This window comes from Sparus aurata, chromosome 14, assembly GCF_900880675.1.
Source record: "Sparus aurata chromosome 14, fSpaAur1.1, whole genome shotgun sequence".
Lineage (NCBI taxonomy): Eukaryota > Metazoa > Chordata > Actinopteri > Spariformes > Sparidae > Sparus > Sparus aurata.
In genome coordinates, this window is record NC_044200.1 from 19813732 (window position 1) to 19827658 (window position 13927).

General features: G+C 41.4%; 1 protein-coding gene across 5 annotated transcripts in view; it reads left to right on the top strand.

Moving 5' to 3' along the window:
* The window catches only part of syt1a (synaptotagmin Ia), a 185565-nt gene that overhangs the window by 89971 nt on the left and 81667 nt on the right, over positions 1-13927 (top strand). For 4 of the 5 annotated variants that reach the window (XM_030440196.1, XM_030440199.1, XM_030440193.1 and 1 more), the window contains one exon: positions 8452-8545. The exons of the other annotated variant lie outside the window; for it this stretch is intronic. The gene's annotated coding sequence lies outside the window, so the exon portion shown is untranslated. The remainder of the gene's footprint in view (positions 1-8451; positions 8546-13927) is intronic. 5 annotated transcript variants of the gene reach the window in all.

Genomic DNA, 13927 nt, shown 5'->3' on the forward strand with positions numbered 1-13927 from the left:
ATCCACTGGTCTTTAACCTCAGCTCAATTCTCACTTAACCACCACTTTACTCCATGTCACATTCATCCATTAAAGAAACAAGCCATTTTAGTTTGCATATAACATTCCTGTTATAGAAAAGCTCCTTTTAAAATGTGCGTTCAACTCTCATTCACACACTTCAATCGCACTTACAACCTATATCCATTTCGTGTGGATCATACCCAAAACACATGCACACACAAAATCATAATAACAACTACACTACCCACATAGCGAGGCTTTCTGATAACAATACTAAACAAATTTGAATATTCTGAGATTTCACTCTCGCTGACCTTGGAGGCTCCGTGTGGCTGGGCAGTAACGGGGTTGCTAAGGTAATTTAATTACCGCACCCTCCACGGGCAAGGGTAATTACTGCTCTCTAAATCCCAACTAATCCCCCTTCTGAGTCCCCTACACAGACTTGGCCCGGGGCGCTCTAACAGGCAGCGCTGACTCCTCGATCCCGTCCCAGACAGGGGCACTCCAAAAGAAACACTGATCCTGTCTGCACTAAGATGCTCCTTGGTGGCTTCATTTGTGTAAGATGAGTTCTCTCTATACTGTACTGTGTGGCTGCCTCAATGTGTCTTTCAGTACAAAGGGCTTCACTCATCAGTCCCTGTGAATTCCTCTCACGTTGCCGCTCCCTTCCTCGTGTGTGTGAGTCAAGGGGACTCTCAGGTCAAAAGGGCCACTTATCTCTCCATAAGACTGTCGTAATTAACACTGCTGGGATGAATAGGATGTGGCCTCTGTGAGCAGCAGTGCTTGGTGACTGGAGTTAGGAGAGAAGGACAGGAGAGAGAGGCTACTGAGCATGCTAATAGAAGGTTTCTACTTCCTCTGCAGGGCTTATTTTTACATTGAAGTTATAAGTAGATTGATAAAGGTCAGCTCTGAGGCAATGGTGCACGTCTATTTAATATATATACATTAAGATTGTTTAAACTTTACATAACAGACCCATTTTTTAGACTGAAGCAGCACAAATGGATTTTTTTAGCCATTTGGGAGGAACAAAACAAGCCGTAAACACAACATTTACATAAGCACTCATTTGTCTGTTAAAACATCCATTAAACTCAGAACATTATCATTCATCAGGGGCTCAGGCCATCTGATGGACGCAATTCCTGTTAGTCCTTTTAGCCTTGTTTGGTCTCCATCAACTCCTGCTAATAGCTTCAGTATCATCACCAGCTAGTTGCTAACTCTGTCCGTCTGCCAGTGAGATTAAGATGCTGAAACACACCACAGAGTTAATGGCAACTGCAGAGCTGCAAAGTACTTCACTACAAGAGATTGCTCTCATGTTACATGTAGTCCTTTGAACCATTGTTGAGCAAAAAGATATTGGTTTGTGTAGCTTTAATTTCCTACCTGTTGGGTAACAACTTTGAGTTTTACAACGTCATTATCAATTTGCAGGAGCTTAGTCCCTTACAGTAATTTCTACAGTACAGTTAGTCAGGGCTATGTTATCATTGCAGTGTTTTTAGACATTAGTGCATTGAATTATTCTCCAAAATCTGAGATGTAGCAACGCTTTCCTCTAAGAAAGCACGAAATTTGCGTCGTCCTTTTCATAGTGTCCACAATGCATTGTTTCTCTGTTTTATTAACAATATATTCATGAATTTGACCACAACCCCTCCCAAAAAAGAAGATTTAGCTTTAACCATACCAAACATAAGAGCATGTTGTAGTTTACCTGTTTGTTGAGTTAAGCTTGATTTTATACAGGTATAACAGATTCCAATGCTTTTTGAACACTTACTCTAAATTCCTGTCATCAGAGTGTCTTTGAAAGCACCATAAAGAAGGTTCACAACCTCACATGTGCAGTACAGCCTAACATTACCTCGACGAGATCATAATAATACCAAAAAAAGAATATGTGTTAATTATGCACAAGTATGATGTTTACGTACAGTATCTGCAGCATGTATGTGCAGGAGCGAGCTGGGTGATGGTTAAAAGAACATCTGTGTGTATTGAAAAGAGCTCCATATTTGAACAGCCACTTATCCCTCGATAAAGCTGTAAGTGATTTGTGGCAGCTTCCTGCCTGCAGGAGAGAGAGACAGACAGACAGACAGAGAGAAGAGAGAGGGAGAGAGATTAAACAAGAGCATCAGCTGTAATTAGGGCTACTTTCCTCCATTTGGAAGTGCATGTCTCTGTCTCAGAGAGAATTAGCACCAGATTCTCTGGGTGGGCCAAAGCAATACAAGTCAAATGGGGCAAAAACTAAGAATTACAGAACCTAATACCACAAGAAGACAGTAACACGTCTGACAGAGGGCCTCCTGACAAATTTTCAGTTTTTAGCATCAGTGCTACACGTGGAAACGGGATCGATAAGAAGGAATCTGTCTTTATACAGTAGCAGTCAGACTTCTCATCTTTGCCTCAGGCTCGAAAACCTCCCACAGTAACCCCTGCTCTTACCTGTCAACTGAGTTCAAACGCACTTATTGTACGTTGCTCCGGACAAAAGTGCAAAAGTTCAGCACTCAACAATTTTATGTCCAGTGCCAGCAAAGGAGGTCTTATGCCCTTTCTGTATCCAAGCAGTTTAATTAAGGCTGTGGGGGAAGTGGTGCTGAATAGCTTTGATGCAAGAGACTGGAGTTTGTAACCTTCACAGACCTGGAATTAAAATTTCTGTCTTTCCATAACCTCAAATATTGCTGAGCCATAGTTAACTGCCATAAACACATGTTTTCCATATCCCAATACTTAGTTGCCATGGGCATATATTTTAAAAACTGTATTTTTTAAAGATATTAGCACTGTAATGTGTTGTCTGTGAGCCCTGACACACCAGGCTGATGGTCAGTCATTGGTCAGTGTCCAGACAATGTGCTGTATCGTGATGTATTTCGTTATCTAGATAAAAAAACAACCTATATTTGGATTTGAGATTTTGGACATATCACACCTCCCGAATATGGACAATAGCCAGTGCAGAATATACTGCCAAGGACAGATAGTGCCTTTCTTAGCACTGAATTAATTGTTGTAGACAAGTCTAGCAGTCACCTTGTTTTTCATGCATGATGCAGGTGCTCGATTTTATCAGGAAAATGTCCATTGTCCTTTTGCTGGAGGATGCAGTGTGCCACTAAAATTAATATATACGCATGACTTAATTACTTCTCCTTCTCCAAAATGTAGCAAATGTAATATTTGTATCAGTTGCAGGCCTCCGTGGATAAGTCTTACAGATTATTTAACAATCTTTCACAATGACAATAACAAAAGATAAGGTAACCTTTGTGGATTTATATTGTTGTCCATACGTAATACAAATTGTGTGAAATGAAGATTTGTGTATAAAATGTGTAGTCAAGAGCAAATCGGTCCACACCTCTGAGAAACAAAAGCTTCTTCCAGTTGTAAAGCTTCACATCCTCTCTCTCCGTGGTTGAATAAGACCAGTGATTTACAGTGTCCAAAGGTGGCCATTCAAATGCTCTTGACATTTGGGAAATTGTCCTTTTTGTTCACCCATCTCCTTTTATTTCACTGCCTTTTTTCTTCTAAATGCCATTTCGCCCTTTTCAGTCCACCTTCACCTTGTTGATCTCTCCTCCTTCCATTTTTCCTTTCCTGTTTCATCTAGCTCAACCACTCTCAGGCTTCTGGTTGGAAAGATTAGCTTTTTTAGCTTTTCTGTTCATATCCCCTGTCAGGTTCTTTTGAAATGTTGTTGTGGCACTTTTTTGTTATAAGTCAAGAGCATTAAGTGCTGTTGCAGCATTTTAAAATTGCTTGTTGTCAGTTTCATCTTTTCTTTCCTCCATCGATGGCAAAAATGTTTTTGGCCTCATCTTGACGTTTGAGCTGTCGATGTTCTCGTTTTTCTGCTTTACATTTCTTAGATGTCATATGTCAATCACACAGCACAGTCATTATCAGACTTGCTTTTGCTTGATTGTTTTTTTTGTACTTGAAATGGTTAAGTTTGACTTTTTGTGGGTAGGGCTCTTTAGTCAGATTTAAGGTGCAATATGTAAGAAACGGCCACCTGTTGAATTCATACTCCCAACAAATGCAGGCACATTAGGGACTATGGACACTATCAATATGTTTTTTTAGATTCCCTGTCAAATAAACAAATTGAATAAAATCAATATCACTAGTATGTTATCAAGTAAGCTCAGTTAACCCTGCAGCCGACGGTCTTATTAGCTGACTCCAGCCAGGGAGTGCTGGTGTTGTTTACTATGATACTTCTTGAGGTACAAGCTATGGGCTAGCTGGTTAGCACTGACATCTTTAACATGACATGAAAACTGTAAATTCTGTTGATAGTTTCATTTCTAAATTTCTTACAGATGCACCTCTAAGGGCACATTTCTCTCACTGCTAAAGAAAACTGCCCATTCTTCTTTTTTATTCCAAACTGGCTGTCAGCCCCTGTATCTACCAGGAAATTCTCCAAGATACCCAAGATACCATATAAAGTGAGAATTTCATGGAGTCGGAATAAATGTTTTTTTTCTGTTTTTCTGAGGCAATATTCTGTCCAGCAGGAAATAGGATGTTTACACAGTGCACATTTGTGCTCTCAGTCTTTTGATGTCAGTGGTGTTTTAACACAGATAAGTGCTGCACCTTCAGAGCTCAGTGACATCCGCAGAGGGCAGTTATCTGCACCTGGAGACCCAGCGCAGTCATTAGTGATTTACAGCTGCCTATGTTTTTCAACAGAACAACTCAAACACCATGTAGATTTTCCAAAGTGTTTACTCTCTTTCTCCAGGTAATTGTTTGGCCAAAACCATTATTTATCTTCCAGTTTACATTTGAAAGGGTGATGAGCTTTTGGAGGTGTGCAGTTTTCAGCCCCTAGCTGCGATAGCGGACATTCTCTGCAACCACAAGGATGTGGGTTTGGCTGATTTTGTTGGGAAAGACAACACATATTCTCCATAGATGATGGCATGTACCGCTCAGCATGGATGCACTTCTTCCCCTGCTCATTAGGGTTCAACTATAAGACTGCTGTGCCACAAATCTACACCGGCCAGTAATCGATCTCTCCAAGGCCTCATGACTAAAGGCACACACAGAGCCAAAGCGTATGTGCAGGGGAGCAAGCTGTGCAGTGTCCAGGCAGGGTGTTAGTTGGTAATCATTAACATGGACTCCCTGTTTGCTTTGCTTCGGCCCCAGCTATAGGTCTGTTAGCTTTTATACATGTTGTGTGCGTGTTGTCAACAGTGCTATGTGCCTCATTGACTTTATCAGCTTGTGCACTTTATTTACTCTCTGGATCTCTCCATAGACACACATACATACAGTAACACACACATCTGACATCTGTTTACGCCCGCAGTCGCTTTTCTCGCACAGTTACAGTTTGCTTCAGACTTCCTGTTCTCTGGCAGCTCACAAATGAGCTTGAAAGACAGATGTGAGTGTACAAAATGGGTTCATAATTAATCAGTAGATAAAACAAGCAAGCAAACACTTTGAAGTTAAATTCAAGGATATCCTGAGGAGAGGATTGATTGGATGACCTCTTCAAGGAAATTAACACGATGCTTGTTGTGGCTGTAAGGGCAGACAGGAAGCACAGAAGGCAAACAGCAGGGCTCTGCAGAACTATTACTCATAGGTTCAAATTAACAGACATAAAAAACTTTGGAGGTGTTAGACGTTCGTAATGGCCGAAGTTTAATCTAACAGATTACATAGCTACAGTGAGTGTGTTGGAACTCATTAAATTTTGAAACTTTGAACTTGAAATTTATTGTTAATATCGGACTAAAATGTAGCTCTAGACATATACCGCAGTACTAGCCAAGGCACAAATAACATATTCTGATAATGACGTAAAACAAATACTGTGAATGACCTATGAATTCAGGCACTGTCGGCCTGAGCTTGAGCTGTTTTTAGTTTTCTCTTTTCAGCTTTCATCTGCAGTGATGACTTTATTACAACCTGAATGTTATTAAAAAGTATAAACCCAGAGGCTGGAAAAGATTTAATTTAAGATAGAAACTTAGTAGAGGTAAGTGTAAGAGAAGATCATTTACTGAACAGTGAGTGGTGGTGCCATAATACAGACGAATATAAAAGATATTACAACTGTCATAGCTATCACTAGGATTGATTTTAATAACAATAAATACGATTCAGATAGATAACTGTACTGCACAATAAAACAAGTATGACATGTATGATAACTGTTACAATTACTATTATATAAATAATTTTGGTTGTGAGCTTATAATTGGCCTTCATGGATCGGTTCATAGCATGATAATTACAGAACCTGATTAGACAAGCTCTGTTCAGTCTCACCCTGAAAAGGTTTTGCCCTCCAGCTAACCACTGCACACACTAGTCAGTCAAGCATGTAACAAAATCGATGGACATATATGGATATGATGAAACTTCACATTTCTTTATGTTGCAACGTTAAGCTATTTAGGTTACATTTTCAATGTTATCTAGTGTCAATGCTGTGCTTATGTTCTGGTTAGGTTAAGGCATTTAAACAAGTTGTTCAGGGTGAAAGTAAAGCTAATGTTTTGGCTTAAAATACCTGTTTGGGCACCACAAATACAGCTCAAGATGTTCCGACTTCCTGTCAGAAATATAGTTTTTTGTTGCCACAAGATCGGCTTGAAATTGTCCCTGGCTCTCCTTAAAAATATCCAGTGGTGTCATATTTAGAAATGTTGAAACACTATCTCAACATTGGTAGCCTTCTTCTGTAACTCTACCACAATCCCCTCCACCTCCCAATTTAAATGTCAGGCTAAGGTAGGCTATGACATGTACACATGTAAATGTATCAGTAACATTTTATCCTGGCAAATGGGCTGAGCAGATTATTATAAATTAGTCAGTGTCGGTAAAAGATGAATTGTCTATCCATATATTGAAGGTATACAATGCAGGATTTTCCTAAAAACCAACCAGCTTGTTCGGTATTTGAGGAATATTTCTATTTTCTCAAACGGCAACCATTAAATCCCACTAAGCAGGGATCTAAGATCCACAGTGCAGGATATCAGATCAAAGTACTTATTCAAGAAGTCAGTAAATGTTGGTCAGAGTTGTATTTCTTCTTTGATAAGTTGTTTTTAAGATTCTTGTACTGCAGCTCTCGTTGAGACGACATTTAACATTTGAGAAATTCGGTATGTTGTTTGTTTGGTATCAGCACAGAACATAAGGTATTTTGTGAGCATATTAAAAGCCTCAATGATACTCAGTCCTTGTCTGTAACCTTCGTGAAATATTACCTCCTGTTAGTACTTTATTTCTTTTTTCAGAAATAGAACATGGCTCAGCTTCTCTCCTATTTTTTCTTCTGTCTACTTTTCAGTGAATGAAAGAATAACAACAAAAGTGAGGAAGTCTTTATATCCAAACGTGAAGGGGATGTTTAGTTTACACCCCTATGATCTTTTGTCAGTTGCTAGATTAAACAAAGGGCTGTTTGTTGTCATCACCTTCTCTGGGCTGAAAAGGCTGGCAGTAGGCTTAAGTACTTTTGAATTTCATGCCAATAAGGCGCCATTAAACATTCACACCTCCATCAAGTCAGGCGCCGCTGGCCTCCCTGTGTCCACCCGAGTGGCCAAATGAGACCCGACCGCTTGGCAGATTTTTTGCTGCCGGTCCTCCTTTGCCTTCGCATCTGCTGCCCCCTCCCTGGGAGACCCGGTTGACACATCTGGTCGGGCTGTGAGTCGAGGGGACGCCAGGCAGCTCCTTGAGGCGGAGCATTAGCATACACTTACTCTGGGAATGCCCTTGACTTGCTGTCTGAAGAAGAGCACGTGAGCGGCATCAAATACACCAGAGAGCCATGAGGAGAGACAGGAGACAATAGACGGAAGGAGAGGATGGAGTAAAGAGGAATAAGTGTGATCAAGCGGCAGTTAAGGCGTTAAAAATGGAGCCAGAACTGTAATCATGTACAATATGAATGCCTCATCACCATTTGTTACCAGTGCTCTGTCTTCTTCCAAGGCAGAATATCACAAAGCAAGAATAAGTTTGTGTGTGGATATTTGTTTTCATGGAGCAGGATGTGTGAGTGGGTGAGGGGGGGAAATGTCAGAAAATAGTGAGCAGGGAGATAGAGGGGATGTGTGCATTTTGTCTGACAGACGACGAGCAAGCGAGGGAGAGACAGAGAGAAGCTGGGGGAGGGGGCTGGAGTAGGTGGGCGGGAAGAGAGGAGGCGAGTGTCACGGACAGAGAGAAAGAGAGAGAGAGGGAGAGGGAGGGAAGGAATAGCGAGCTGCTGCCTGGCAGAGCTGTTGACTGGGTGTGCGAGTGTGTGATCGTGAGTGCTTCTTGAGCCGCCGTTTGGAGAGAAAAAAAGGGGACACTGCTTTTTGAGCCTTTGTTTTTATTCCCTTTTTCTTCTCCCTCTTCCTCCCAAAGTGCCACATCGAGCTCCCACAGCAAAGGAAGAACTTGTCCAAACCCCCTCGCTGGGATTGTTTAAGAGGAGCCGGGGAAGACAGCGTGCTTCCAGGTAAGAGAGGATCGTAGGAAGCGTGTTTATAGTGAAAATGATACATGTGATGCCTGGCTGAAACGGAGACAACACGCTGCTTTTGATGTGTGGTGTGTGTGTGTGTGTGTGTGTGTGAGCAAACGTGGCTCGCAGGACGATTGTACTGTAATTGTGATCAGAACAGTCAGGTTGTGTAGAGGAAGAGGAGGAAGATGAGGAGGAGGTGTCATGCGGGATGGCAGATGTCAGGCGGATGGCAGATTTACAATGACGGGGATTACTCAGAACAAAAACACAATAGTTTCCTAAATCAGATGAAGTGTGGGGAAACTGGAAAGACTGTCTTGTTCTGCAGTACTTTAGTGTGAAAAACTCTCACTACAGATCTGAGTTGAGGTTTCCACACTGTATCTGTGGCATCATTTTTTTGAAGCGCCTTGAAAACTGGTTTGTGATCAGTTCGTTTTGTTTCCATCTACATTTATGAGACCGGAAGAAAGCTGCCAAAATTTTTCACAAAGTATTTTTATGACTGATAAATCGGTTTGTGTAATTTTTTACGGAAACAGGAGGAAAGAAAATATCTGACTACATCTTCTAAAATGTGAATATCTTTGGGTTGTAGACAGAACAAGAGTGTCATCTCAGGCTTTGGGAAACACTGTTTGACATTTTTCTGATATTTTTAGACCGAACGACTGATGGATTTATGAGGCAGTAAAAATAATCGTTCCTTGAAGCCCCTGTTGCTGGATGTGACTCTACAGCTGATAGGAATCGTGACATTAGTGACTGACGGGGATAAGCTGACTCCCACAGAGGGGTTAGGTCGAGCTCCAGATCGACGGTGGCAGCAGCGTAGTCAGAGAGGTAAAGGAAAAAGAAAAGAAAAAAAGACGTGCCGGATTCAGGAGTTGTACAGTCTGATACAATGGCTTCCCAACCCAGAGCTTTGTCATTTAATGAGAAGTCATACTGTAATCGAATCACTGCCCTGCCTTCCCTGCTGTTTGTCATTTCCCCTTTGTCGTTCCTTATCTCCCTCTCTCCATCCTCATTATCCCAGATTCAACTGAAATGAACTAGTCCATCTCTCTTCCTTTGCCATCCCTCCCTGCATTCATACATGCTGACGTACAGTAGACTATTAAACAAAGACAGACTACAGGGCCAGAGGCTGAACAAAGCTGCACTGTGCTTAATAACATTTGCGCTTCTCTATTTCTTTCTTCTTCCCTCATTTAGAAACATGAAAGAGGTGAAGGTTGCTAGATTGTGTGGCTTCAAATAGCCCACCGTCTATTTGATTCCATTGTCTTGTGCAGGAGCGAGCCATGAAAGCTAACACGCAGCTCCCAGTCTTTTCAAAAACGTAGAGAAACTAATTCAGTTGGATTTTGACTTCATTTTTCCACCACCTTCCAAATCCTTTATCCTCGGACAGGCTTCAATAAATCTTATTCACATCTTCCGTGCCTTTGTGGCTTCTTGGAAAAATGGATTTCTGGGTCCCCGAGTGGACCGGGACAATCTGCTCACCTCTCATTTTCATGCCATTGTTACCATTTAGATTTATGTGTAAAAATCTGGGGTCATTTGTGGAAGCTATTTAATACGATTCTTTCTCTTTGAGGTTGGCATTGTGAGGTGATTTGACAGTTTGTTGCTTGTGCGTGTCCACGCTGTGTGATGTGTATCCAGCTGTGAGATCTCCCATCGCATTAATAGTTAATGAGCGTCTCTAGCACCCATTCATACAGCCCATTCACACAGTGTTTTGTTTTTCTAACGGCCATAACGTGACACACACTGTACCTTATTTCCATTATTGATTAACCTGCTGATTATTTTCACAAATAAGGTAGTAAATTAGTCTTTAAATGCCCATCAGAGTCCAAAGTGACGTCATCAACTTGATTTTTTTTTTGTCTAACCAACACTCCAAAACCCAAACTAACATACATTTTTATTATTTACATCATAAATTACAAAAAAAAGCAGCAAATCCTCACATTACAGAGGCTGGAGCCAGCAAATCTCTGATGTTTTTTGCTTTAAAAATACCTAAATTGATTGAAATTCATTATCAAAGTAGTTGGCAACTAATTTTCTTTTGATTAGCTAATCAATTAATCGTTGCAGGTCTAATGTACCGTGCCGTCATAAAGCTTAAACACGGCTCAGCCTGTATTTGGATCCAGGCAACATGCTGACCTTCACACAACCTTGCAGTGTTACAGTGGATTAGTTATCATGGAGTGGCAACATTTGAGAGTAATGACTTGTCACATAAATCTTATTAAAGAAGATAGTGAAGGACAGGAGGAAGGAGGAAAAAAATATAGTTTTGTTGTTAGGTCTGTTAAATTTTTGCCCAAAAAAGATACATGTGACTCTCCATGCTTCTCCTGTATGCGGGTGTTGGTGTGCGTCCTGACCAGAATCACTCCACTCATGGACGCTACAGTTTTCCCTGCCCAGAGCGGCAGGCAGCTCCTTTCGGTCGACTGGACGCAGTCCACTCTCTCCGTGACTCATTGCACTCATCCACTCTGATTGGCTGGCTTTTACACTCCGGGGAAAGACGGGACGGAGCGGGGTCGGCCTCTCGTGTACAGGGATCAGCCGTTCTTTTCACACAACGTCCCACTGGATGCACATTCACAATGTGTTTGGTCTGACTGTTGAAAACACAGGCATGAAGTTAGACCAGAAAGGAGAGGAAATTTTGCTTCTGTCTCTTTTCTGTCACAGACATTCACACATTTGAGCAAACACTGAGATCATCCTTCTCGAGACAGCCACATCCATAGTCATATTTTGTATCCATCTAAGGGATGTAGTCAGGCCTCCAGCCCCCCCTTCTCTCTGTAGATGACGCTGTCACATGTGACAGTTCTGAAGCAAACGGGGCGTGGAGCTCCCTGCCTGCTGAGGCTCTGCCTTGTGTGACTCTTGCAGACGGACCCGGCTGAGACGAGGTCCAAGCTGCTCCACCCAGTCACCCAGCCAGCAAAAATATTTTTTCTCTCTGTGGGACGAGGTTGTGTGCTGAGAGCGTGCGGCACTGATTCAGAACCACGGACAGCGTTTCTGTGCAGCGAGAGAGAGAGATGGCAACAAGCAGAGGAGGGTGAAATTTCAGCACCACCTCTTTCTGAACAGTCCATATACTGTAGTCAGAGATCAGACAGAAGCAGAGAAGTTAGGAATGATAGCAAAGATAACGCTCATGGGGTCAAAGCAGGGAGGATATTGCCTAGTTTGTAAAGATTATTCGTACGATGATGAGATAATATTCTGTGGGGAGTACCAGATTTTACATTATGGTTGTGAAGGCGGTGTAGCTGAAGAGCAGCCACAGCAGCGTCGGAATATTTACCAACTTTAATCTATTTGTGTTTAGGAACCAACAGCGAGTGTCTGAGTCCACAGGCAACAGTGCTCAGTGCTTAACCAGGTAGCCTGGATAAATAAACAAATATGCAAAGTCTACAAACAGGGTATGTGCTTTTTTGCCATCGTACAAGTTGTTCACTGGAGCATTAAATCTTTGTTGGCTCACAGTCAGGGATACTCATGAGGCACTTTGCCATAGCTCTGTGGCTTTATGACGTTTTGATCATCTGCAGACCCAAGGTCATGTCAAGAATGATGATTTCATGATTTCATGAAATTTGTGAATACCAAGATCCCAAGACTACATTGCTACATGTACAAAAGGGTTCATTCACATTTAGTTTGGTTTGATTAATTGATGTTCTACATTCTTATATATTTATAAGTAGAATGGCACTAGAGGACATTCCTTCCGACCAGGCCCAACAGTCCCATTTAATTCAATTAAACCTAATCCAATATCAAACTTGATAGCCCCATATCCCTCTATATTTCTTCTAAACTATGACTAAAGCTTACCAGATCAAAAATCCACATTGAATTGTAGTGATTTATAGACACCAGCCACCTAAATACTCCCGATTTTCTCACATCAAAATTCATTGGATTGGATAATGTTGAAAATCTGGATCTGTCCCTTTTTTCGGTCTGTTCTTGGCCAAGTCATTATTTCTTTGGATACAAAAACAATTTTTTCCGTAACAAATAAAACAATCAGTGCTTCAGACTCGCTGGGCAAGGTTTCAGTGCATAACGTTTTTACCGGATGATGGATTAATAAAACTATTGTGAAAAAACCGCTCCTCTGATATCAGTGCAGACCGGCAGGGTAGGGGCACGAGTTGCTGATGTTAGCCTATAAAACACTGCTAGTGTCCAAGTTGAAGCAAAAGGTTGTCCTTTTTATTTGATGACTTGACTGCTAGCCTGAAGTTGTGAATGAATTGCAAGTGTCCATACTTTTCTGTCTCTAACAAATAAATGGGAAATGGTATTGTGATAATATCAGGATTGCCACAGTAACTCATCAGAAATCACCATATGTTGGAAATGTCCAGTCACGTCTGTTTACATAAACACCATCGATAACAGCTGATGATGTATGAGGGTCTTGAAGGCTTTCGTGACTCTGTTCTGAGGGTTAAGGGGGCACTTGAAAATAAAGGGTAAGTGGGAAAATTGGAAATCGGATTGAGCCATGATTAGATTTGTATTGTCTTCTTTTACAAAATAACTATATTTCAGTAAAATGGAAAGCATCCCTTGGGCTCTCTACTCTCAACTAGATTTAGCAGTGGCTCCTTGATGACGTGGCAAAGTGGTGTATTAGTCCTCTTGTTGCATTGGCAAACATCGTGACCACAAACCCTGACTGTAAGCTTTTCTTCTTCTTTTTCTTTTTGTCCCCAGCTTAGCTTTGCGCTCCTCAGCATTAGTGTACCATACCCAAGACCAACACTCTCTCCCATAGCAACATGCCTCATTTCACACTACAAATCATCGTGATTAATCTGCTCTGGCTGTAATAAATGTGATGTATGAGTCAGTTATGGCTTTGTCGATCCATTATATTGATTTTAATGCATGGTTTTAATATGCATGTACGTGCAAAGCGTTTTAAAACGGCGGCCTTATGATTCAGATTCGTTGTATAACCCTAAATTTAGTACACTCATCGGTGCAATAATTTTTTTAAACAACTGGGACGTCATGTTCTGGAGCTGGTGTTTCATGAATTAATTAGATGTATTTTACATCTTATGTGTGAACACAGTGAAAGGGTGCGAAATCAGATGTGAAAACGGGTTATTACTGTAAGGGCTGTTGGATGAAAGCTCTCACTGTATCCTGCACTCTGATCTCTTGTGATGGAGTTCACAGGAGAGATTTTCAGAGCGTTGTTGCAGCGCTGACATGCCAAGAAAAGCCGTAAAAGATAAGAGCCACTTCTGTTTTATGCATTTACGCACACGTTCACACAAATATGCATACATGGACTCA